The sequence below is a fragment of the Erinaceus europaeus genome, chromosome 14 (assembly GCF_950295315.1).
Source record: "Erinaceus europaeus chromosome 14, mEriEur2.1, whole genome shotgun sequence".
NCBI classification, from domain to species: Eukaryota; Metazoa; Chordata; class Mammalia; order Eulipotyphla; family Erinaceidae; genus Erinaceus; species Erinaceus europaeus.
The window spans coordinates 16051161-16075813 of NC_080175.1; the positions used below are offsets into that span (position 1 = coordinate 16051161).

Consider the following 24653-nt stretch of genomic DNA (forward strand, 5'->3'; position numbering starts at 1 on the left):
TAAGTGAATAGGGGAATTTACTTGCCAATGTGGAAGAAGATGGAGTGGGGATTTGTGAATTTAATTACTCCATTGATTTTCAAAGTACTGGCCTCAACAGTACCCTCATGTCCAAAAGCACTATTGCTTCTATTGCTGAGCATTCTTAGTATTCTACAGAATGAATAGTTTAACTTTTCTACTGATTCCACTTACAATTTAGCTTTTAGATTTATTTTTCTCTTCACAAGTTTTTTTTTTAAATTGTCATGATCCTTTTTCTTTTTTACCTTATGATTTTTTTCTCTCATCTTTTCACCCTTACCCTTGTTATACTGGGCTACTGAAATTTAAAAATACTGTTTTTAAAAGCCATTTGATGATATTTTAAAGGGATTTATTGTAAAGAAAACATAGATAGACAGATGTGTTTGGTTTTTCATGTTTGTAAAAAAAAGATTCCCTTCATGTTACAACTGAGAAAACAGCTCTGGAGCAAATAGAGCATTTCCTAAAGTCATATTTGCATTTAGAGGAAGATTTCTCATTGAAAATATTTTAGCTTAATTCAGGACCATTGTAATTTTTCTTGTAGGTTCTTGAGAAACTCTATTCAGGTCCTGTGTTAAAACCTATTTCTGTTTTTTACTACTTTTTATTTGTGAAAATAGTATTTTTATTTTAATTAATTAATTAATTAATTTATTTATTTATTTTCCTCCAGGGTTATTGCCAGGACTCAGTGCCTGCACCATGAATCCACTGCTCCTGGAGACCTTTTATTATTTTTTTTCCCTTTTGTTGCCCTTGTTGTTTTATCATTGTGGTTATTATTATTGTTGTTGTTGCTGTCATTGGATAGGACAGAGAGAAATCGAGAGAGGAGGGGAGACAGAGAGGGGTAGAGAGAGACACCTGCAGACCTGCTTCACCACTTGTGAAGTGACTCCCCTGCATGTAGGGAGCCGGGGGCTCTAACCTTATGCTGGTCCTTGTGCTTTGTGCCACGTGCGCTTAACCAGCTACTCTACCACCCGACTCCCTGATTAATAGTATTTTACAAGATTGTAAGATTACCTTGTATAGTTCCACATACATCCACCACCATAGTTCTGTATCCCCACCCCACCCCCAATTCTCAAAGATCACTACATTTCTCACAAGTCTTAGACACAGTTTGCTTGCTTCAGTTTTTCTTTTTAAGTTCATGTGTATCAGTTCTCTAGATTCCACATGAGTGAAACCACCCAGAAGTTGTCTTTTGTCTCTTTAGTTATTTGTTTTGCAAATGTAAACTCTTAAGAAATATTTAAAATTAGGTTTTACTCTCATGTGTTTCAGATGACAACAATACCATTATCAGACCTAAGGAATATGAACAAATCTCTAATACTCAGACAGCAAATTCTCATTCACATTTCCCCAATAATCCTACAAGTCCTTGACATAGTAGGGGGACTGATTTGTCTCTTCTTAAATTTCCCTGAAGTGGAATTGTGCTGTATATTCCTTTGTATTTGTTTTCACTTATGAATATAGATCAATGATTCACTTGAACCATGTGCTTTTGCAGTAGATTTTTAAGAATTCCTGTGCAGTATTAATTATACAAACACACCATAAATTATATATCCATTCTGCTATTGGTGAATAATTAGGTTTTTTCCAACAAGGTCAGGAGTAGAATTGCTGGTTGGTGTCTTTATTTCTTGCCACCAGGGTTATCACTATAGCTTGCTGTCTGCTCAGCAGCTCCACCATTTTTGGAGACCCATTTCCTTTTTCCTATCCTTCTCTTCTCTTCCCTTTCCTCTCCTTCCCTTCACTCCCCTTCCCTTTCCTTTTCCCTTCTCCCTATCTCTTCTTCCTTTAATTCTTTTTCTTTTTTAAATATTTATTTTATTTATTTATTCCCTTTTGTTGCCCTTGTTTTTTTATTGCTGTAGTTATTGTTGTTATTGATGCCATCATTGTTGGATAGGACAGAGAGTAATGGAGAGAGGAGGGGAAGACAGAGAGGGGGAGAGAAAGACAGACACCTGAAGACCTGTTTCACCACCTGTGAAGCAATTCCCCTGCATGTGGGGAGCCTGGGGCTCAAACCATGATCCTTACGTGTACACCTGGTTGAGCACACATGTTACAGTGCTCAAGGACTCAAATTCAATCCCCTGGTTCCCACCTGCAAGAGGAAAGCTTTGCCAGTGGTGAACGAATGCTGCAGGTATCACTCTATCTTCCTCTACCCTCTTGATTTCTGGATGTCTCTATACAATAGATAAAGATAACTTAAAAGCAATAATTTTTTTGAATATAACTTTTAAAATATTTATTTATTTTTCCTTTTGTTGTTGTTTTTCATTATTGTTGTAGTTATTATTGTTGTCATTGTTGTTGGATAGGACAGAGAGAAATGGAGAGAGGAGGGGAAGACAGAGAGGGCAAGAGAAAGATAGACACCTGCAGACCTGCTTCACTGCTTGTGAACTGACTCCCCTGCAGGTAGGGAGCTGGGTCTCGAACCAGGATCTTTCTGTGCGTCCTTGAGCTTATCATCACGTGCACTTAACCCACTGCACTACTGCCCAATTCCCCTTTTCTTCCTTTCTAAGTCATACCTATACCTATTACTACTTCTGAATGCACTTCCTTTATTATTTTCCCTCTTTGGGTCTTGATGGAATTGGAGTTCAGAGCCATCTGGCTATCTTAACCTAACATTTCTCCTCCTCTGGGAGTATAGACCAAAATTCTTTTTGGGGTGCAGAAAGTGGGAGTTCTGACTACTGTAACTGCTTCTCCACTGGACATGGGCATTGGCGGTTTAATCCATACCACCAGCCTATTTCTATTTTTCCCTAGTGGGGTAGGGCTCTGGGGAGGTGAGGTTCTGGGATACATTGGTGAGATCATCCTTCCAGGGAAGTCAGGATGGAGTCATAATAGCATATGTAATTTAGTAGCTGAAAGTCCATAAAATATAAAGAAATACAAAAAACAATAAAATTAAACAATAAACAGGAACCAATACATAGGAATAGAGCTGATGAGAATAGGGATCTTAGAGTGGAGAGGATCTAGGAAGTAAGTTATTTTAGGTATGTTCCTAGAGGCCTATGACTAGTAATTTTTGTTTGAGATTGATAGCTAACATGCAGGTGAACTAAAAATGTTGTTCACAGTGTGCTTCTATTTTAAGCTAGATTTATGGGCCCTTTGCTGCCCTCCAAGTCTAGCTACATTGAAAACTAGTATTTCTGCTCATTTTCATACTCTGGATGGAGTTGAGGCTACTTTTCTCTCATGTCACACATCTAGTCCAGTATTCTTGGTGGTAGCCATCCTTGAACCTGGAAATGTGCAAAAGTTCCACGGTGTCTAGTTCCCCACACATATCAATAGTCTAAGTCTAGAATATGTCTTGCACTACCATTCCCTAAGAGTCATTTTTTCTGGAGTGCTTTTCTTTCATGAAGCATTTTTTAAAAGCAATATAGCCACCCTCCCCTAAACAAAGCCCAGTAATAAATCAATAAAAGAGACTTGCCCTGTTGAACTGGGCTGGAGGGTCAAATGATCAACCACCCTCCTCTTAATGCCTTGACAGGACCTCAGGATTGTGAAAGACTTGCTTTTATAACATTACTCTGGGCTCACAAAACCCTGCAGTTCAGTTACTATTGGATGAGCAATTAAATGTCAGTAGTTATTAGAGTTCCGTGTTAGTGAGGGAACCCTTCTAAATATTCATGAGTGTTCATATTAGCCAGGCTGCTCTAATCTCAGCCTTATTTGGATTTTCATCTATGATGCTTTTCCATAAATAAGGAGGCTGACATGAGTAGGAGGAGTGTTTTGCCTCTAGCAGGTGTACAGTTTGTTGATTAGATTTCCGTGGTTGGCACTGGAGGAAGAAATATTTGATTGTATGCAATGCAGATAGCACTATAGTGAGTGCTTCCTTATGGGAGTAGCAAAGATGGAGATTACCTGGGTCTTTACCTTGACAACTTCACAAGCACTCACTGACAGAACATGTGTACTGAAGCAGTTAAACAACTGTGTAAGATAGCACATCATCAAGTGCTAAATTGTGTATTGCAGGTATGGGAGCTGGGAGCAGTCAGGGAAGAATTAGCTTAATGAGAGAAATGGGAGTACAGGAACACATAACTTCATTGTGCTTTGAAGATATTGCTTTTTTTTTTTTTCTTCCCCCAAACCAGGAGTTTGTGGCAACTGTGCATTGAACCAGTCTGTGGGCATCACTTATCCAATGACATGTTCTCACTTTCTTTCTGTGTCACATTTTAGTAATTCTTGAAATATTTCAACATTTAAAAATCATTATTATACATTTTCCATGGTCTGTGGCCAGTGATATTTTTGGTGATCCTTGTAATTATTTTGAGGAGCCTTGAACTATGATCATGTAACATGGTGAACTTAATTACGTGTGTCTGTTCTTACTATTCCAATGGCCAGTTGCACCCCATATCTTTCCCTTTCATATGGCCTCCCAATTCTCTGAGATACAACAATATCAAAAAATTAGGCTAGTTAATTGCCCTACAATGGTCTCGAAGTGTTCAAGGGAAAGAAGGAGTTACTGGTGTCTCACTTTAAATCCAAAATCATACCTGATGTAGCTCCATATGGAAGGCATGCCAAAATTCCAGGTGGGTTGTTAGCTAGACCTGTGCCAAACAGAGAAGCAGGAAATGGAAAAAAATATTCTTGGAGGAAATTAAAAGTGTTACTCTGGTGAATATATGAATCTTAAGAATTGACACAAACTTACTCCTGATACAGAGAGCACTTTTTTTTTTTTTTTTTGGTCTGGGTAGAAGATCATATCTTCATAAAGTCTTCAGAATCCAACTTATGATTCAGAAAAGGGCCCTTACTCTCTTCAGTACCATAACAGTTGAGAAGTGGTGAGGAAGCTACACAAGAAAAGTTTGAAGATAGTAGAGACTGGTTCATGAGGTATTAGGGGGAAAATAATCTCCCTAATATTGTACTCATCCAGTAGTAAGCTGGGGTAGTAATTACTGATACAGAAAACATAGCCAAGATACTGAGATAATTTGGCAAGAAATTGTAGACATTGTTTGTATTAAATGATGAGTCAGCCTTCTATTGGAAGATATCCTTTAGGACTTTTGTAGTTATACATGAGAACTTAATACCTGATTTTAAAGCTTCAAAGAACAGGTTGATTCTGATTTTGGGGGTTTAGTGCAATAGGTAACTTTAGGTTGAAGCCAAAATCTATTTGCCAATCTGAAAATCTTAGGAGGTTTAAGAATCATGCTGAATCTGATCCACTTTTGCTCTAAAAAATGAAACAATAAAAGCTGGATGACAGAAATCTGGTTGAAATTTGGTTTATTGAATATCAAGCCAAAGTTTTGGGTGTTACTATAGAGAAAAATATCACAATATTACTTTCAAAATATTACAGCTCATGCCTAATAACACAACTTCTATTCTTTAGCTTATCAATTAATACGTCATTTTGACGTTCAAATCTTGTTATTTAAAAAAAAAGGCATTTCACAAGACTCTAGCTGCCATTGAGAATGCTTCCTCTGATGCATCTGTGTTTCTTTTCTTTTGCACAAATCACAAACTTGAGTCTCAATGCTTGCAAACTCCCACTGAAGTCTTAACTTGGGGTTGATTTTGTACAAACCTTTGATAACTACTTATAGTTAGTATCATTTCCAAATAAGCTGTAGACAGCAGTAAATTCAAATTCACTTATGAACAATCAATTTGGCAAATAGTTAATGAAGTTTTAAAAATGGAGCATGACAATGACTCAGGCAAACTCTATAGTTACATAACGTAATGTCTTTCTAACTGTACTTCTGATTGATATTTTTGTGACCTCAGAAAGCACATTCAGTAACTCAAACAAGTACTAAGCCTGCCCCTTTTGACAATGATGTCATTTGTATATTCATTTCTGTGAATCAAAGACTGAGGTATCACTTCCCTTTTCAATTGTATTTTGTGACCTGCAGGCTGAATCATCACATTCAGAAGGGAGACAAGGCTGGCTGTTCAGATCAATGTACAGATAAGAACTAGAAACTGAATACTGATTTGGTATCTCAAAGCTAGTGATTAAAGGATGGTATATACCATTTATCAAATGCCTCACATTCAGTGAATGAAAAAATGCTGTGTTTATTTCATTAATTTGTCAAAACACTCTACCAGTGTATTTCTTTTTGTTACCTCTATTTTTCAGATGAGGTGATCAAAGTTTGAAAATTAACTGTGACTCATTATACAGTTAGGACTTAGGGGAACTAGGAATATAAATCTATATCATCCTGATCAAATTATATTCTTTTTATATTTTCATTATCATGTATATATTTATAATACACATTGATATGTAATTTATTTAAATGCAACCAAACTCCAATTAGCTCATTGAATAGCTGTGCAAACTAATTAAACTGAAGCAATGGGCATACAAAACAACATTTTCTTTATATAATTGATGAGGCTTTCTCATCCCGCATTCTACATAAAATTTATAGTTACTGATTATTTATAGACACTTATATATTTGATATTTTGTAGGTTTGATCCCCATAGGAGTCTTAGTGTCAGCTGCTGGAAGGAGGAGAGACCAAACGTCTTGGGAAAAGCAAAGGCCTAAAGTATTCACCTATGGATCCGGAAGTAATATCCTCTCTCTAAAACACTTTAAAATGCTTTCATCAAACTCCATGCATACTGCTTAAAACTAGTGACTTGATGTATTGCACCCCAACCAGACTTCCCTGGGCAGATGACCCTACCAGTGGGTTCTGGAGCCTGGCTTCCCCAGAGCCCCGCCCCACTAGGGAAAGAGGGAGACAGGCAGGGAGTATGGATCGACCTCTCAATGCCCATGTTCAACAGGGAAGCAATTACAGAAGCCAGACCTTCCACCTTCTGCACTCCATAATGACCCTGGGTCCATACTCCCAGAGGGATAAAGAATAGGAAAGCATGCAAGGACCTGCTCGGGGTTCCGGGTTCGAGCCCTTGGCTCCCCACCTGTAGGGGGTTGCTTCACAGGTAGTGAAGCAGGTCTGCAGGTGTCTTTCTCTCCCCCTCTCTGTCTTCCCCTCCTCTCTACATTTCTCTCTGTCCTGTACAACAGCGATGACATCGATGACAACAACAATGATAACTACAACAACAATGAAAAACAACAAGGACAACAAAAGGGTAAATAAATAAATAAATAAATTGAATAGGAAAGCGATCAGGGAAGGGGATGGGATATGGAGTCCTGGTGGTGGGTATTGTGTGGAGTTGTACCCCTCTTATCCTATGGTTCTTGTCAGTGTTTCCTTTTTTTAACCTTTAAAAAACATTTTATTAGTTAATAATTTAATATTTATTTACAAAATTATAAGATAACAGGGGTACAATTCCATACCTTTACAACCACCAGAGTCCTGTATCCCCATTCCCTTCACTGGAAATTGCATTTGTTCCTCTGAGTTGATAGATAATGGTTGACTATTATTATGAATTAGGACAGTGACATACATGATTTTAAAATTCCCAGTAGTCTCACACAGCAACAACCACAGATGACAGACTTTTGACCTTATGCACCCCATAAAGAATTTTGGTCTATACTACCAAAAGAATAAATATTAGGGGAAAATGACCAAAGGGCTCTGAACTCCAATTCCATCAGGACCTGGAGAGAGAAGAGGAGAAAAGGGGAAAAATGTGGGGGACACTCAGAAGTAGTAAGTATGACTTAGAAAGAAAGAAGGCAAGGGGGAGTCAGGCTGTAGCTCAGCGGGTTAAGCGCAGGTGGCGCAAAGCACAAGGACTGGCATAAGGATCCCGGTTCAAACCCCGGCTCCCCACCTGCAGGGGAGTCGCTTCACAGGCGGTGAAGCAGGTCTGCATGTGTCTATCTTTCTCTCCTCCTCTCTGTCTTCCCCTCCTCTCTCCATTTCTCTCTGTACTATGCAACAACAACAACAACAATAATAACTACAACAATAAAACAACAAAGGCAACAAAAAGGAATAAATAAATAAAATAAATATTAAAAAAATAAATTAATTAATTAAAAAAAGAAAGAAGGCAAGGAAAAAAATAGGCAAATATGTAGTGTTTCTTTTTTATAAATAAAAACTAAAAAAAAAGAAATACTTTCCAACGTTAAGCAATTTTTATAGACATTCATCAATAATCTCTATCTTCCAAGTACATCTGGAAGCAAAGACAGAGCAGAAAAGGGAAGCAAATTTGGTGTCCCTAGTTTCTTTTTTTCTTTATAGGGGGTAGTTAATGGTTTACAGCTGACAGTAAAATACAGTAGTTGGTACATGTATAATAACATTTCTCAGCTTTTCACATAACACTCTAACCTCCCAACTAGGTCCTCCTCTGCCATCATGTTCCAGGATCTGAACACTACTCCAGAGTTCTTTACTTTGGTGAAATTATATTATTTTAACCATTTATTTCACTTCTCTATCCTGATGATGAAGGTGGAGATTATAATTTCTGTGTCAGATATTTTCCCCTGCCAACCCACTTGCAAATGCCGAGTAAGCAATTTGCACAGATTACAGATTTAATCTGACTTCCTTGCACTTGTGATATACCAGGGCAATGGCATTAAAATATAAAGTTTTGCTCATTTTCTAGTATAGGCACAAATTATTTCATCAACTTCTTCACTTCGATTCCTGCCTTGAATACTAATGCAATAATTTGAGCTATATATATCATCATGTAAACCATGTGGGCAAAAGATAGATGCTAGTGAAGTAGGAATATAGAGATAACTTGAGTCTTTGTTGACTCACTTGAATAGCTATATATATATATTTTCTGCTTACATCATAACTAGCAAATAAGTGATGATAATAAACAAGTTGGTATTTAATCCATTACTATTATTTATGGTTTACTACAATATTACTAAAATCTCTATGCTATTATAACACTTGACATACATCAAGGTTTTTCAGATGTGATATTTACTGACATAGGGGTTGAAACCTTCTGTTTGATAGTTTTCTCGCATTGTGGGGTGTTGAACAGTATCTCTGCTCTCTCCATCAACCTGTCACAGTAAGCAGAAATATCTTCAGATGTTGCCAAGTGTCTCCTGAGTAGGCAGGAGGACAAAAACACCCTCATAGGTTACTATTGTCATGGATAGTATTATTTGATATTCTTCATGTTTTTGGAGGTAGGGAGAAACAATTAACTAGTTTAAAAGATGAGACAATGACACTCTAAGACCTACCAGAGTCACAGTAGCAGTAAGTGGTTTGGAAGCCAGTTCAGTGTATATTTTCTATTGCAGTGTTTGGATTATTCATTTTGGTTGTCACTAATCAAATTAGTTGAAAGAATCTTTGCTTTAGATGTTGCATGGTTGTTGTAAAGAAGGATTGCACCCAAATAAGACACTGTTCTGTGAGCCAAAGATCATAAATATAATTTACATTATTTATCCCCTTAAACAGAAAAGTGTTATTTGGTATTCCAAAAGGTAGTTCACAGGATTAGGGCTTCCTAAATGAGCTGATGCAATTGTTCTGGCTGAAGTTGGATTGCCTTATTATACTTACGTATTTTTACTTACTTTTAAATACTGTTATAAGCAAACAGACTCTGAAATGTTCCCTGTGCTTCATTGATACCTTGTCCTTAGTCGACTGTTGGGAAATTAAACATATCATAAAGACCCTTCTTTTTTTGATCCTTTTTGCCCTCTTCTTCATTTACTATAGAAAAAGTCTTTGAGAAAAACCAACTGCATACATACTTTGACCATTCATTGAGTCAAATGCCTCATCTGTTTTTTCTAGTGATTCCAGATCTCTCCATGGAGGAAATAGTCCACAGGGTTGTGATCTAAATAACGTCATCGTCATCATAAGTTCCAATTCTGACCCTGTAAGCAAAAGGACACAGACTTTCTCAGTCCATTAATAGCTGTCAATAGATTTGTTCTTCAGTAGAAATATGGGGCAAGAAATCCTCTTGAGGGAAAAGAATATATTCAAGGGAACCGTTATGTATTGACTTACTTCAGTCTTGACCTTTGGCTCTTCTTTTTTTTCCCCCCAGCATTTTTAGACAAAAAGTCGATTTATTTTTAAGTACATCTCTGTCTGGTGCCTTCAGAGAATCCCTGCAAAGTCTGGTAGACTTGCTAATAGCCATCCAGACTGAATCATGTTATTTTATTTACTACCAGTCTCTGTCAACACTGTCTGGGCTAATTTTTCTTTTTCTTTTTTGGTGGGGGGAGTTATGGGGTTGTTTGTGAATATTGGAAAATATGCTTCTTGACAATTTATTTCCTGTGCCTTCTTGACACTAAGGTAGAAGGATGAATATTCTCAAAAAGAGCTCTACAAGAGCATTAAAAAGTACTAATGGGTTTACCTCATTTTTCTTCCTTATTTTATAATAGACTTTTATTTTCCTATATTGTACTCTTTAATTCTTACCTGTTGAATAAGGCATAATTAAACAAACAATTTTAATTTGATTTATGAATCTAATTTTGTGAAGCATGAACCAATTTCAATCGCTATCGAACAGGCCATGGCCGGTGCGCCGCTATGTTCCATCGCTGGGGAGCCAGAGACGACCTGAACTGCCCCTGCGGCTACAGACAGACTATGACCCACATAGTCAACGACTGCCACCTCTCCAGATTCAAAGGAGGTCTCGAAACTTTACATCAGGCTCAACCTGACGCTGTTGACTGGCTACGGAAGAAGGGCAAACACTAGAAGAAGAAGAACTGATAAGGAATTGTAGCACACCTGGTTAAGAACAAACATTACAATGCACAAGGACCTGGGTAAAAGTCTTTATCCAATAATACTAATAATTTAAAAAAATTATACAATGAGTTAAAAAATCAGCTTGGGGTCAGTTAGTTTAACCAACTAGTAGATAGACAGAGAAGACTTAAAATAAGTAAATGATAGTCTGATGTGACTATGGCTTGTAATTGGAAGGTTATCCATTACATAAACTTCTGGTGGTCAAATACCAATTGAATCTATTTATTTATTGATTAAACGAATATTTATTCTCTTCCTACTACTTTTCTGTGCTGAATTTAGTATGACAGGGAGATCATATACAAAAGTAACTACTTAGTAGCAATAAACAGAAAGCAAAAATGTGTAGAGGGTAGTGGGAACCATAATTAAAATGTAATGTGAAACTGAAAGCCTAGACATCTGGATGGCACTGTTCATTTTACAATATCTTTCTGTGGGGATCGTTGATGCCTCTTGTGGTTCTGTGAGGGAAGATGTCTGATTCCAAATGACAGGGAAATGCTGGAAGGGACATTTGTTCCACTCTTTACTCATTTTTCTAGAAAGAAAATGAATGTTCAATTGATTGCAGAGAGTTTGATTTCCACAGGGTCATGTTTTTCCCTGAGTACATAGTCACTGCCTTGAAAAGGAAACAAAAGTCTTTGACTCTCTAAAGTTCTTATTTTTAATGGGATTTGAGGCCTATAGGCAGGCTGATATGTTAATTAACATCAGAATGTATTTCCAGAATTTATCATAAGCAGAAACTTTGCCTACATTTGGGGAAGGATATTAACAAGAGCCTTCTATTTTCCCTTGGAAACATATCAATGGTGACCATGGGGTGGGAGTGGGTGGGTACCAGCTTTATGAGAAGCAGCAGTTTCTTAGTAGAAACTTTAACTGGGGCAGGGATACTGGGCATTGGATGGATAGTGGACTGTGTGAAGCACAATAAGCTCAAGATAGATAGAGAGATTATCCCATCATTTTCTCTAAGGTTTATTCTGTGCCTAGAAGGGAGCTATTTATATATATTTGTTCAGCAAATATTTGGTCAATCACTAAGTAAACAAATTTAGGGACAAAATTGTGCTATGAGCTTGACATGATGAATAGATGTCTTTCCCTTATCAGTGGCTTAGCCAATCTTTCTGAACCAAAAAAGCTTATTCTCAAATTAATGAGGAATTTTACTAAAGGTAGAACCTTGGAGAAGAAGTAGATCTTTTATCTTAGAACTTCGGTGGGTGGGTGATGACTCACATACCATGTAAAATTATATCCCTCAAATCACATGGTATGTGAGGCATCATCATCCCCCCCCCCAAAGTTGTATGGTTCTCACAAAGTCCTTGGACAATTTGGTTGCCAATTATTTCAAACTCAAAATCTGAAAAAAATTGCAAGTTTTAATTATATATATTCTACAACACCAGGTCTTCACTTATTACACTTAACATAATAATCTCCAGTGTCATTCCTGTATTCCAACCAACACAGTTTCATATTTTTTCTTTTATTTCAAAGTCATTACATTGAATATATATCCTATATCTTTTATATCTGGTCATCTTTTGTTGAGTATTTAGGTTGTTTCCATATTGTAAATAATGCAGCAATGAATAGATATGGATACATACATCCATTTGAATTAGTACTTTCATTTCTTGTAAATATATACATAGATAGGAGCAGAATTTCAAGATCAAAAAGAATTTCTTTTTATTAAATCAATTATTTACTGCTCCTTTTAAAGGACTTATTTTATTGATTATATATGGGGGAGAGTTCCACATGAGATGGAGAGAAAGAGAGGGAGAGAGAGAGAGATAAGTCAGAGCACATTCTGATACATGTGGTGCTGGATATTGAATCAGGAACCTCAAACATGTGAATCTAACATTCTACCACTTGAGTTATTTCTCCAGCTACCAAAGTTTTCTTCATGAGATAGAGAGAGAAAACCAGAGCCTCACTCTGGCACATGCAATGCAGGGGATATAACTCAGGACCTCACACTGGGATCCAGCACTCTTTACTGTACTGTCTCCTGGACTGCCAAATTTCCTTTTGTATTTGTTTAGAGATTCTCCAAACTGTTGTCCATAGGAATCACCCTAGTTTGCATCCCCAAGAACTGTATATCACAGAAAAGAATGGTCAATAACTGTAGAAAATATTTTTGCTTTGTGACTTGAAGGACTAGAAGACAACTACTAATTTATGGGCTTCTTATGTATTGCACAGAGTCAAAGCATGATGCATTCAACTAGATCAGAATCACTTAGAAAGGTGATGGAGATTTCTGAACTGACTCTGTATGTGATTTGATGATTGGACATATAAAGTCATGTTTTACACTTAGTATTTTCCAATTGCTGGTGCCAACAGTACTTCTTTAAAATATGCTACTTAGGATGATTGATATTTCATCCTTGATGAGGAAGTTGGTTGTGTCAAATAGGAGGAGAAATGAAAAAAAAAAAAGATGCGTTTCAATGCATGTAAGCCATGATTCATTCAACTTCCTTTACAAATGCATTCAAATAATAACTGTGCAGCCATGACACTCTCCATTAATTTAAAGAAATTAATTTTTTCATGCACCACTTTTAATGTTACAAAGTACTTTACAGTGAGATACAAAATTAGATAATGAGGTCATGTTTTATGGAGCCATACAGCAGTAAGTTTCCAATCATTAGCAAGACAGAAGAATATATTAAAAACAGCATGGATAGGAGAAAATTCTGAAATAGCAACTAGAGAAGAAAGGGCAGACACAGGATGTGACTCTCAAAGCATTTTGTCTTTTGCTATAAAAATAGATCAATTATTGGCAAACCTCAGGGTAAGCCTAGGGATTGAACATTTGTTCTAGAGCAGTTAGTGGGAAAAAAATGTATTTCCTACTTCTAGTTGCTTATGTATCAGATTGCCTGATGCATTAGAAAGACTATGATACTTGGAGTCAGTCAACTCTGACTTCAAATTTTGTTCTTTTCTTCAGTGGTTGTCTGTTCTGGCTTCTTTGTGACTGTTTTGTCATCTATAAAGTGGTGTGAAAATTTGTTATGATGAGACTGAGGTTTAAAATTATTTTAGCATACAGGTCTGCACACAGTAGATGTTCTATATATTTTTAAAAATATTTTTTATTGATTTAATAATTATTGATGGAGTTTCTCTCGTCTCTTCTCCCAGGTCAGCTAGAAATAGCAAAGGAGATAACCTGGGACTACAACAAGACAGGACTAGAATGACATCAGGAAGCTACCAAATCACCGGTGAGTGCAAACACATGTGGCTCATGGACAGAGAGGAGCCTAGGGAGAGATTAAGTGGCTGGTAACAATCTGGCAGTTTACTAGTTGAGACACAATCTTCACTCTGTTTCACCAACAAAAAGATGGTTGAAGGGAGGAGAGGACTCCCCTAAGACTCACCAAATGCAACTGTGAGTCTCCATTGCTACTGCCCTCAGAATCAGGGGCAGTAGCAGGGAGGACCTGTGCTGACACCAGGGGACAGAGAACTAACCAGGAAACTCCGGAGAAGATCTATACCTTGGTGGCCTAACAGTGGGGATGTCAGAGTCTCTTTGCATAACCACTGGATTGTCTCTGCTCCACCCTGATTTATCTCTTGGTCAGGAGTCAGTGATTAAGCTAAGAAACCTACTTATAGTTTAAATGTCCTCAGGCTCCCATAGCCTACAGGGAAGAAAAAGAACAAAAGAGAGTTTAACAGCCACTGTGCACCAACTCAGAGATTGAAATAATATTGAAACAACTATTAATTTTCACAAATGTGAACTCTTTAAGTACCTTACTTAGACACAAGTCAATCCAGGCCAGAGTGATCAGTAATTTGAAAAGTACTGAGAGAGGGACTTCATAACATACTATATAAAATGATTAAACCAACAAGAAGAAATATTGGAGAAATGAACCAGGACGAGAGTCCAGCTAAAATACCCACAAAGGTTGAAGCACAGAATAATGAGGTCAACATCCAAGCACCAGTTAAGGAAATAGCCATATGAGTGAGTAAAGAGTTTGAACGAATTGTCATCAGAAATGCAGAAACAACAAATGAGACTCTGGAAGGAAACATTAATTATTTCAAGGTTATTAGAGATCTGAAAGCTGAAATAGCTGAGCTAAGAACACAGCTAACTGAACAAGCTAAAATAGTATCAGAACAGGGTAACAAAATAGATGAACTCCATAAAACAGTAGAAGGGAGAGAGAATAGAATAAATGAAACTGAAGACAGAATTATCAAGATTGATGATGAATTAGAGACAACAAAAAAGAAGTAAGAGGTATCAAAAAGAGATTAAGAGATACTGAAAACAACAACAGAGAACTATGGGACGACTTCAAAAGAAATAATATAAGCATTATTGGCTTACCAGAGGAAGAAAAAGAGGGAGGGGAGGAAAGCATTCTTTAGGACATAATAGCTGAGAATTTCTCTAGTCTAGACAACATCAAAGGTTCAAGAAGCCCAGAGGGTCCCAAACAGAATTAACCCAGACTTACAGACACCAAGACACATTATATTTAGAATTAACAGGAATAAGGATAAAGAAAGGATCCTGAAGGCTTCAAGAGAAAAACAAAGAGTCACCTACAGAGTAAAACACATAAGATTAGCAGCAGACTTCTCCACACAAATACTATAGGCCAGAAGAGAATCGCAAGACATCTATCAAGCGTTCAATGAGAAAAGCTTTCAACTAAGACTACTATATCCTGCTAGACTGTCATTCAGAATAGATGAAGGCATAAAAACCTTCTCAGATAAGCAATAGTTGAAAGAATCAACTATCACCAAGCCTGCCCTGAAAGAAATTCTGAAAGGTCTCCAATAAATAGTCAAACCACCATAAATATGCTATCAGAATACTCTAAAAATCTGTAAGAATAGCATTAAAATATCTTCAATATTTGATATCAATAAATGTCAGTGACCAGAATTAACCTAATAAAAGGCACAGAGTAGGAATATGGATCAGAAAACACCACCCAACAATATGCTATCTACAGGAAACCCACCTAACTCAACAAGACAAACACAGACTCAAAGTGAAAGGATGGATAACTATCATACAAGCCAATAGCCCACAAAAATTGGCAGGAATAGCTATTCTCATATTTGACATGACAAACATAAAAATAAATAAAATTTAAAAAGATAGGGATGGATACTACTTAGTGTTAAGTGGATCAGTAAATCAAGAGGGCTTAACAGTTATTAATATTTATGCACCCAATGAGAAGCCATTTAAATACATCAAACTTCTACTGAAAGAGCTACAGCAATATATTAACAGCAACACAGTCATAGTAGGGGACTTTAACACCCCAGTCTCTCAACTTGACAGATGAAGAGAAAAATCAAACTCTCCCTATTTGCAGATGATATGATAGTATACACAGAGAAATCCAGGAGTGGGGCGGTAGCCCAGTGGTTAAGCGCATGGCCACAAACCACAAAGACCGGAGTACAGATCCAGATCGAGCCCCTGGCTCCCCACCTGCAGGGGCGTCACCTCACAAGCGATGAAGCAGGTCTGCAGGTGTCTCTCTTTCTCTCCCCCTCTCTGTCTTCCCCTCCTCTCTCAATTTCTCTCTGTCCTATCCAACAACAACATCAACAACAACAATAAAAACAACAAGGGCAACAAAAGGGAAACTAAATAAAATATTAAAAAAAGAAAAAAACCTAAGGAATCCAGCAAGAAGCTTTTGGATATTATCAGGCAATATGATAAGGTGTCAGGCTACAAAATTAACATTCAAAAGTCAGGGGCATTCCTCTATGCAAACACTAAGTTAAAAGAAGTTGAAATCCAGAAATCAATTCCTTTTAATACAGCAAAAACAACAACAACAACAACATTCTAATATCTAAGGAATAAACCTAACTAAAGAAGTGAAAGATTCGTATACTGAAAATTATGAGTCACTACTCAAGTAAATTGAAAAAGACACAAAGAAATGGAAAGATATTCCATGTTCATGGGATATAAATTTAATGCTATCCCCATCAATATCCCAAACACATTTTTTAAGAGACTAGAACAAATGTTACAAATGTTTATCTGGATGCAGAAAAGACCTAGAATTGCCAAAACAATCTTGAGAAGAAAGAACAGAACAGGAGGCATCACACTCCCAGATCTCAAATTGTATTATAGGGCCATTGTCATCAAAACTGCTTGGTACTGGAACCTGAATAGACACACTGAACAGGGGAATAGAATTGAGAGCCTGTAATTAAGCCCCCACACCTATGGACATCTAATCTTTGACAAAGGTGCCCAGATTATTAAATGGGGAAAGCAGAGTCTCTTCAACAAATGGTCTTGGAAAAAAATAGGCTGAAACATGCAGAAAAATGAAACTGAATCACTATATTTCACCAAATACAAAAGTGAATTTCAGGTGGATCAAGGACTTGGATGTTAGACGAGAAACTATGAGACACTTAGAGGAAAATATTGGTATAACTCCTTTCTGCATAAAGTTTAAAGGCATCTTCAATGAAATGAATCCAATTACAAAGAAGACTAAGGCAAACATAAACCTATAGGACTACATCAAATTAAAAAGCTTCTGCATAGCAAAAGAAACCACTACCCAAACCAAGAGACCCTTCACAGAATGGGAGAAGACCTTTACATGCCATACGTCAGACAAGAGGCTAATAACTAAAATATAAAAAGAGCTTGCCAAACTCAATAACAAGAAAACAAATCACCCCATCCAAATTTAGGGAGAGGACATGGACAGAATATTCACCACAGAAGAGATCCAAAAGGCCAAGACACACATGAAAAAATGCTCCAAGTCTCTGATTGTCAGAGAAATGCAAATAAAGACAACAATGAGATACCACTTCACTCTTGTGAGAATGTCATACATCAGAAAAGGTAACAGCAGCAAATGCTGGAGAGGTTATGGGGTCAAAGGAACCTTCCTGCACTGCTGGTGGGAATGTAAATTGGTCCAACCTCTGTGGAGAACAGTTTGGAGAACCCTCAGATGGCGAGAAATGGACCTACCCTATGATCCCGAAATTCCTCTCCTGGGAATATATCCTAAGGAACCCAACAAACCCATCCAAAAATTTCTGTGTACACATGTATTCATAGCAGCACAATTTGTAATAGCCAAAACCTGGAAGCAACCCTGGTGTCCAACAACAGATGAATGGCTGAGCAATTGTGGAATATATACACAATGGAATACAACTCAGCTATAGAAAATGGTGACTTCACCATTTTCAGCTGATCTTGGATGGGCCTTGAAAAATTCCTGTTAAGTGATAAAAGTCAGAAACAGAAGGATGAATATGGGATGTTCTCACTCTCAGACAGAAGTTGGAAAACAATATCAGAAGAGAAAACACAAGTAGAATCTGAACTGGTATTGGCATGTTGCACCAAAGTAAAAGATTGTGGGGTTGATGGTGGTAGTGGTGGTGGGGAGAATATAGGTCCAAAAAGAATGACAGAGACCCTAGAGGGGGTTGTATTATTATATGGAAAACTGGGAAGTGTTATGCATGTACAAACTATTGTATTTAATGTCGAATGTAAAGCATTAATTAGCCAATAAAGAAATTAAAAAAAAGAAAGAAAGTTTAGTAGTTGAGGTTCAATGCACACTCTTTTTTTTAATTTTCCTTATTGGGGAATTAATACTTTACCTTCTATAGTAAATACAAAAATTTGTACATGCCTAACATTTCCCAGTTTTCCATATAACAATACAACCCCCAATAGGTCCTCTGTCATTGTTTTTGGACCTGTATTCTCCACCTCCACCCACCCCCACCCCCCGCCCAGCCACCCACTTTGGTGCAATACGCCGACTCCAGTTTTCTACTCGTGTTTTCTCTTCTGATCTTGTTTTTCAACTTCTGACTGAGAGTGAGTTCATCCCATATCCATACTTCTCTTTCTGACTTATATCACTTAACATGCTTTCTTCAAGCTCCATCCAAGATGGGCTGAAACTGGTGAAGTCACCATTTTGTAATAGCTGAGTAGTATTCCATTGTGTATATATACACCACAACTTGCTCAGCCACTCATCTGTTGTTGGACATCCGGGTTGCTTCCAGGTTTTGGCTATTAAAAATTATGCTGCTAAGAACATATATGTACACAGATCTTTTTGGATGTGTGTGTTTGTTTCCTTAGGATATATTCCCAGGAAAGGAATTTCAGGATCATAGGGTAGGTCCATTTCTAGCCTTCGGGGAGTTCTCCAGACTGTTCTCCACAGAGGTTGAACCTATTTACATTCCCACCAGCAGTCAATGCACACTTTTAGTAATTCAATGAACATTTGATAAACTCCCAAGAAGGAAGATGGTGTATCTTTCAGATTCATCTTACATTCTCTGCATTTCCATAAATTTTTAGGGTTTTTTTCCACCTAATTTATCTGTTGCAGGCCAAGATAGTCAATCTGTGACTGAAATTTGATTACCAGAGATTTGTAGGCTTTGTAGGATTATATCCTTGAATTCATTTAGTTGACCATATCCATTCAGGCATAGTAATTTAGCACCAGCTAAAATGAGTCCCAAGCTGATGGTGGTGACTTGCTTTCTGGTAGGGAGACTGATTTAATGTGGTGAATTGATATTCCAGAGCCATCAGTTAATTTCCTTTTATGTCCCACATGTTAATTACTAAAGGAATCAATTTCATACCTAACTGGAAAGGATGAAACAAGATGTTGACTCTCATGGTAAATTGCCTGAAATGAGAAAATCTGGGAAAGTCACAGATGGGCTTTGTCTGTGTGAGGTCAAATAACTGTGACTCAAATGATTCCATTTAGCAATAAGGCAGATGTACATCTGGTTAGTATCCCAAAGCATAAGGCATTGATGTTCCAGGGGCAAGGTTAGACCGTATGATATGAATAAATATTTTCAAGGCAATAATGAGAATAGACTTAAATATTTCATAGGAATTGTTCATAGCTGTTGTTTTATGGTTCACCTGAAATATTGGGTTCCAAACTCTATGGCCCTAATGCTGACTGCTATTTAAGTATATGCAAATAAAAAACTTCATATAAACACTTGAATAGTTCCTAGACAACAATAAAATTCTCACATTTACAAACTAAAATGGAGTTTTTCATTTATTTGAATTTTATTAGGCTTTCATTTTTATTTTTACTTAAGATATAGGAAGATGTCATGTAACTGAAACTAAATCATTTTCAATATGAAATTCATTTTTTTGCATTTTCCATGTCATTTCTACCATGTTTTATTATTCTTTATGATCATGTCACAAACATTTTATCACTTCTGTCTTTATTTCTAGCATTTAAATAGTATTTTGTGATGGTTACATGTGAGCTATTATTTTATATAGCTTTCACATTAATAAAAAGCAATTTTTAAACTCAAAATCTGAAAAAAAAATTCCATGAAACTGTATATTAAATGTGCTACCAGAATTTGGGACATTTCAAGTTCTTGAAGAAAAATTTTAGTGCAGTGGGATTTGCAATTGAGTCTGTTAAAAGGCTTTTAAACTATCCCATGTGCCAGTGACTTTAGTGAAAGAAAACCTTGGCTTAGTGAACTGCTCCCTTCCTATTGCAGCATGTGACAAGAATGGAAAGGAAGGATTGTAATTGATCTACATAAGGAAAGGAGGGGCTTGGTGTAATTTGTGTGTCATTCTTCCCCAAGGTATGACTCAGATCATCACTAACTTTCACACTGTCTTCACAATAAACGAGCCAAAGTGACAGTAACTATAATAGAAAAAAAAATGTAGGCTGGGGCTGGGCTGTGGCACATCATCTTGTAGAGCACACATATCCAACCCCCCCCACCCCCTGCAAGTGGAAGCTGCTTAAGTGGTGAAACCCTGCTGCAGATGTCTCTCTTTTTCTTTCCCTCTATCTCCCTATTGATTTCTCTCTGAATCCATCCAAAATAAGTAAAGAAAATATTTTGAAAATAAGTAATGTTGATCATTGAAAAAGTTTGCAAGTCAAAATAAATATGAGCTAGCCTGTGTCTAAATTCAAGCTTCACAGTTGAACATTTCAGCACTGATGTGAAATAACAATAACAACAAACAAACAAAACAAGTTGGTTAGGTTTTTGGGACTAGAAGTCCCAAATACACTTGAATAAGTGTCCATTATTATTGTCCTTCACATAGCAGTACACAGTGCACAACCAGGTGGTGCACCTGGTTGAGTGCGTGTTACAGTGCGCAAGGACCCGGGTTCGAGCTCCCAGTCCCCACTTACAAGGTGAAAGCTTTGCGAATGGTGAAGCAGGGCTTCAGGTGTCTCTCTGTCTCTTTCCCTTCCTGTCATCCCCCTTCCCTCTAAATTTATGGCTGTCTCTACCCAATAAATAAATAAATAGAGATTAAAAAATATCCTAGTCTTTGAGGTACAGGACTCATAAGCACAAAGCCTCAGGTCCAGTCCTTGGCACATTTGATCTGTCTCACTCAGTCCAGGGCTGCTATGGTGGCTTGATAACACTAGAGAATAAGGTTCTATCTTGTTCCTTTGTCAATCTGCTTTAGTTTACATGATCAAAGATAGCTGACCCTGTTGCACATATTTAACCTCACACAGGGAAAAAGAAGAGGAAATAGATGCATAATCCTTTATTTCATGACCTAGAAATCACACTTATTTCTGCTTGCATGTTGTCACCAGAATCTATTAGTATGGCCATGTGTATTGCAATGGCAACAATGTGCCCACATATTTCTAGAGAGGAAGAAAAGTACTTGGCTGCATTATTGCATGGAGTGGGAAGGAAGTGAACTAATATTCTTTGCCACAGCCCCCTAAATTTTGTTTCCCCTTCTATTAAACAGGGAGAATGCTAGTTCTGCTTCAAAGTGTGATAGCTATGAATATTCAGTTGGAGTTTCCCTGGGGAATTCCTGACTGAGCAAATGCTAGGTATCAGGAGCTGTTGGTCCCAGGTTTGCGCAACATCACCCTTATTAGTGATTTTTTTTTTAATCAAATCAAACTTTATGAAGTGCCTGCATTTTGAATTATGGTGATAGTAATGGTGATTAGCAAGAAAGATACTCTGAAGACCTGCTGTATAAGAATGCTTCATGGGCCAACCCAAGTCTTCATGGAATGTACTGTTAAGTGATTCGAGCTTGGCTTCTAGAACAAGATCACTTGGGCTAGATACCCAGAACTTACAACTCTTAGAACTGTGTCATCTGGGGCAAGTTACTTATCTCTCTCTACCTCAGTCGCTTCATCTCTACAGTGAAGACAATATCTGTATAAGATTGCTGTGATAACTGAGTGGACTATTATTTTGTGAAATATGTATAATAGCATAGGGAACATAGAAGGATTGCTAAGAAAGTCAGTGTACCTTTAATAAATAAAACTATCAGATGTATCCTGTTTAGTCCTGATGCACTGAATCTTTCCCTTTACTTAGTTGATCAAAAAGAAAAGAAATTAAAATAAAAGAAAAGGAGAGAAAAGAAAAGAAAAGAAGAGAAAAGAAAAGATAATCAGATTGATTCCTCACATTTTCTAAAACCTTGGCTAAGGGAAGAGATTTGTCACTTTCCCTGTTCCATGATCGGCATTTGCAAAGATATCTGACTGCCTGTAGGTTATTGATGGTTAACTATATTTTGGAGGCTCCATGTTCCCACGGGAAATAATACATACCATAACTGATCTGATATCTGATATGATTATCATGTCACCAGTATGTAGTTCAAATAATATACATATTTAAACTTAATTTAATTATTTTTATATATTCCCCCATTTTGTTGCCCTTGTTGTTGTCATTATTATTGTTGTCGTCATTATTATTACTGTTGTCATTGCTGTCATTGTTGTTGGATAGGACAGAGAGAAATCGAGAGAGGAAGGGAAGACAGAGAGAGGAGAGAAAGATAGACACCTGCAGACCTGCTTCACTGCTCGTGAAGCAACCCCCCCTTCAAGTGGGGAGCTGGCGGCTCAAAACTGAATCTTTACACTGTTCCTTGTGCTTAGAGCCATGTGCGTTTAACCCGCTATGCTACTGCCTGATGCCCATAATTTTAATTTTTTTACCAGAGCACTGCTTAGCTCTGGCTTATGGTGGTATGGGGATTGAACCTGGGACCTTAGAGCCTCAGGCATGAGAGTCTGTTTGCACAAGTGATAAAGTGTCAATAAAAAGAGCCAAATATTACCTTGAAGGAAGGCTGAATGCCAAAGCTTATTGACACTGAAAGACAAAGCCCCTAATTCTCTATAAGCTTTGTACAAGTGGAAAGTTATGAAAATATTAGTTTCTCCATCTGTAGAGTGGGAATGAATTTTCCTTTTGTTAAAAAAAATCTTTATTACCTGTATTTATTTACTGGATAAAGACAGCCATCATCTCCCTAGCCAGATAGCATGTGTCATACATGCTTACACAGTGAAAATATGTCCATGTATTATGAAGGGTGTCTTGCTAAGTGTGGTTCCCTCACCTAGGGAGAAATATTATCCACAATATAAAGTAGTTGGACCCTTATTAATTCACTCTTGAGAGCAGAGAAAGGCCTCAGTTGGGCATTTTATACTGGGGAATCTAATAATTTGTGACTTCTTTTCAAAGAGAGGGAGGCTGTTTAGTGATATAAAATCAATTTGATCTTTAAATACAGTGCTTGCTTCCAATTGAAATGGATTTTTTTTTCCAACATGGGAAGATTCTGAACACTATTCTAAGATGCCTGGCAGACAGATTTTGAAGTCACTGTAATGCGATTTGCTGTCTATTTAAGAGTGGGAAGTGGCTGAGTCGTTCTGTAGCAGACAGATTTGATTTCAAATTCTAGTGGAAAATAAAGGAAACATGAAAAGCAAATATGAGATTTTAAAAATGTAGAAATATAAACAGGGAAATGGCAAAGACACCCCACTTTCCTGCTTCTAACCAGCATGGCCGATTATTGTTTTGGTGAGCTTTGCCTCACCTTATGGGAGACAAAAATCAGAAGTTTTCCTAGAAAACAAAACAAAACAAAACAAAACAAAAGGGTGGGGGTAGAGAGCATAGTGGTTATGCAAAGAAACTCTCCTGCCTGAAGCTTCAAAGCCCCCCCACCCCTTTCAATCCCCCACACTACCATGAACCAGAGCTGAACAGTACTCTGGTAAAAAAAATAAAAGAAGAAGAAGAAGAAGAAGAAGAAGAAGAAGAAGAAGAAGAAGAGGAAAAAGAAGAAGGAGGAGGAGGAGGAGAAGGAGGAGGAGGAAGGAGGAAGAGGAAGGAAGAGGAGGAGAAGAAGTTTTGTTCATTACAAATAGCAGTAGGAACAATAGATTATGATGTTTTTATGAGCTCATCAGCGATTATGAGGTGTGGTGTATAAACAGTAGGGAATAAATGTGAGGAAAAACTGTTTCTGCAGAGAGACTTGGGCATAAAACTGTTTTTCAAGGATACTGTGAGGTCTTAGACCTGGCTAATGCTGCTGGGTCGAGGTCACTTTTTAATTTTTATTTTGTTTATTTAAGAAAGGATAAATTAACAAAACCATAGGGTAGGAGGGGTAAAACTCCACACAATTCCCACCACCCAATGTCCATATCCCATCCCCTCCCCTGATAGCTTTCCCATTCTCTATCCCTCTGGGAGCATGGACCCAGGGTCTTGTGGGTTGCAGAAGGTGGAAGGTCTGGCTTCTGTAATTGCTTCCCCGCTGAACATGGACGTTGACCGGTTGGTCCATACTCCCAGTCTGCCTCTCTCTTTCCCTAGTAGGGTGTGTCTCTG

General features: G+C 37.4%; 1 long non-coding RNA gene across 1 annotated transcript in view; it reads left to right on the top strand.

The window, feature by feature from the left end:
* The window catches only part of LOC132532634 (uncharacterized), a 97157-nt gene that overhangs the window by 47405 nt on the left and 25099 nt on the right, over positions 1 to 24653 (top strand). Inside the window, exon 2 of the long non-coding RNA XR_009544555.1 lies at positions 14031 to 14113. This is a non-coding gene — a long non-coding RNA (uncharacterized LOC132532634). The remainder of the gene's footprint in view (positions 1 to 14030; positions 14114 to 24653) is intronic.